Source organism: Tupaia chinensis, unplaced genomic scaffold (assembly GCF_000334495.1).
Source record: "Tupaia chinensis unplaced genomic scaffold, TupChi_1.0 Scaffold000042_1, whole genome shotgun sequence".
NCBI classification, from domain to species: Eukaryota; Metazoa; Chordata; class Mammalia; order Scandentia; family Tupaiidae; genus Tupaia; species Tupaia belangeri.
Window position 1 is genome coordinate 842,140 of NW_006159497.1, and position 3,345 is coordinate 845,484.

Genomic DNA, 3,345 nt, shown 5'->3' on the forward strand with positions numbered 1-3,345 from the left:
TCCATGTGGGAGTCTAGCTTCTTAACCACCACACCACCCACTGACCCCCCCCGCAGAATATTTAAAAGCATAATTTAAGTGATCAAAATAAGATACAAATTTATACATTCTGTAAAGTTTTAATTTCTCTATCTCACACACACACTTTACAGACACACACACAGTATTCATAATCAACATTAAAAATCAGTATCTTTGGATTCTTTAATTCTTCTCTTAACTAATACCACATATAAATTTTGGGATGCAATGGCTTCCACACCCCAATCAAGGACATGCCTCAGGAAAATGACACATGTAACATGACACATGATGTTTGTGAATTACAAAACTGAGGATATTGTTTGTGAAGGCTCTAAGAGACTAGTCTTAATTCAAGTGTCATCAGCGGCCAACTGGGGTAGTGAGATGTTTGCTTTGAATACTAAAAATAGCGATCTTGGGACCAGCAGATGTTTATGTCACTGGACTCCCATGTAGTCGACTGTGGTTCAAGTCCCAGACCCAGTGGCTTAAAACTCACTCTGGGCACATGTACATGCATGCCTCAAATATCAAAAGCAGAATGGAGGAGATGCATTTGTGGCATGGCCATTACTGCTGGAAGGTGATTTCTCACTTTTTGTCTCTCTTTCTCTCCACTGAGCACACACACCCTCTAGCAAAAAATCTCTTTCTCTAAAAAAAGAAAAATAGCAATCCCATTTATGCAAACTTTGTTTCCAAAATCTGATTTGCTACTACAGACTTCATGTACTCCAGAGGAAGACATAGTGTGTCCAAGAAACTGGGATGCTTATGTAAAGCAAATTCCCCAGCCCAGCCCAGCAGTCAGGATGAGGTATGCGGTTGTGAGTAAATACGGAGTTGAAACAGTAGCTCTACCACTGCCCTGAGCCTCAGGCATTGGTGAGACTCTGACTATTCCTTCCTCCTCTGCCCCCTGGTTGTGCTTGTTTTCCTTTGAAGAATAATTAAGATTTAATGGCATATTTTCACAGTTTTTTGTCTGCCTGCTTTCCGACTGCCTACTGTGAAGACTGCTTGCGTTTGATCCCGGTCATTACAAGAACTGTACAGTAATTGCCTATCTGGTGACTCGTTAATGGAGGTCCCCAGAGAGTGAAGACGCTGCTCTTTTGAAGTTCATCTTGTTTACTGTTGGCCCTTCTGGTTTAATCTATATCATCAGAAGCCTAGCTCAATTATTGGTAGCTCAGTTTCTTCTTATTGGGACACAGAACTGAGTAAACAAGGATTTCACTTTTTTTCTTTTCCTTTTGTTTATTCTCTCTCTCTCTCTCTTTTTGTTTTTGTTCTTTAATTTCTTCTTTGCTAAGCCTGTCTTGGTCCAGCTTGAGATTACTTTGTGCCAGGGATCAGTAGAACACCGATAAAGCTGCTCTTCAGATCTGCCTATAGGCCACAGGTTGGAGGGAAAACAACCAAATCCAAGGGTTCTGCTCTTTATTTAAAGACAAAATGAATTCTGCTCTCTTTAGGACCCACAGAGGCAGTATCTCCTCCATGAGTTCTTCCTGGATGCTTGAAACACAGCTCTAGCTGATTTTACACCTGTCCCCTGACTGATCTCATGACACTTCTCACACTTAACTTAATTTTTGTCATTTTCATCACTCTAGACTTGGGAGCCCCACACAGCCAAATGCAATACCTTAGTTTCTCAAACTGTATTGTTAAGAAGACTTTAAATTGCTTGCTGTATGATTAAAATATGTTTGCAAAATAAAGAGACATTCTCAGGCCGGCCCCGTGGCCTAATGGGAAACTGTGGTTTGGATCCTGACCCTGGAAGATTGAAAAACATGCTGGGCATGTGTGTGCATGTGTGAGTGTGGACCCAAAATCGTGACCTGACAGAAATGGAAAAGAAGGGATTGTGTATGACTATTCCCCATGGAGGCGTGCTTTCTCTGTGTCCCTCCTACTCTTTCTGTCTCTCTTAGGCAACCACACTCACTCACTAGCAATTAAAAAAATGTGAAAACATTTTCTAAGTCACACTAAAATCACCCTGTCCTTCTTAAGGAAGGCACCATTAAACACTAGACACTGGAATTCCATTCCGTTCTCTTCTTAATTCGTATTGTCAGAAAATATAGTATTAGAGGAGCTTTCTAAAATAGGAGTTCAAATAACATAAAAATAGAGGATTCAGTTGCTGCTTGAATTAGCACAGGCAGAGGCCATGAGCTGTGTGATGACTTAGAAATCTCTGGCCAGATGCCATTGAAGGCTTTCAGCACTCCAGTGGGGACAGCTCCAGGTGACCCAGCAACACTTTTAAAAAATGGACTTAAGCAGAGTTTAAGTCAAAGTCTTCCCAGCGATTAATATCTGAGTACTAAAAGAAAGCATTTCACCTCACCTGATAGCCAAAGTGCATGGAGATACATAATCAAAGATGGAGGGAAACAAGAAGTGAAGAAAGAGGCAGGTATTATTGTCGACGCGGTTTGAGCTCTTGGACCTAGGTATGGAAGAACCCAACTTTAATACTAGACTTAAACATGATATGAAAAAAAATAAATTGTCATTAAGTTAATTTGATTTAATTATTTCTAAAAACAATCTTTTTTTTTTTGGAGAGTTTTTGGCGATAGGGCATGTGTGCTTGCGAGAAAGACAAAGAGAGAGAGAGAGACAAAAAGCAAGAAATCACCCCTCAGGGAGGACAGCCGTGCCACAATCCATTCTCCTCCATTCTCCTCTCAGGATCTTGGACATGCACGCACACATGCCTGGTGTGAGTTTAAGCCACTTTGTCCGGGACTCAAACCATGGTTGGCTACATGTGAGTCCAGCAACATAGTCATTACGCTATCTGCTGTATTTCTAAAACAATCTTAATGCATGTAATTAAAAATAACATAAATAATACCATAGTCCCAAGGCATGTCAAGTTCAGATGACAATAATAGGAAGTTCTTTTGCTAAACCAGCCAGAGTGGACAACAAGCTTCATGAATTAGTTCATTTAATTCTCACAAAAATGTCATACAAAGTAATTTCTCTTGTTTCTTGTTTAAAACATCCCCCAGGAGGATGGCCATACTATAATCCCTTCTCCTCCATTCACTTCTTGGGATCTTGGGCACGCATGCACATGTGTCCAGCATGAGTTTAAGCCACCGGGTCTGGGACTTGAATCACAGTCGACTACATGGAAGTCCAGCGACATAGCCATTATGCCAACTGCTGGTCCCTCATTATTTATATTCTTAATTAAAGAGAGAGATCTTATTTTAAGAGTGGTAAAAGAGAGAATTTGTCAGTTCTGCAGATGAGATTCAGTGTTGGTATTTCTGTTTCCAAAAGCTCTCC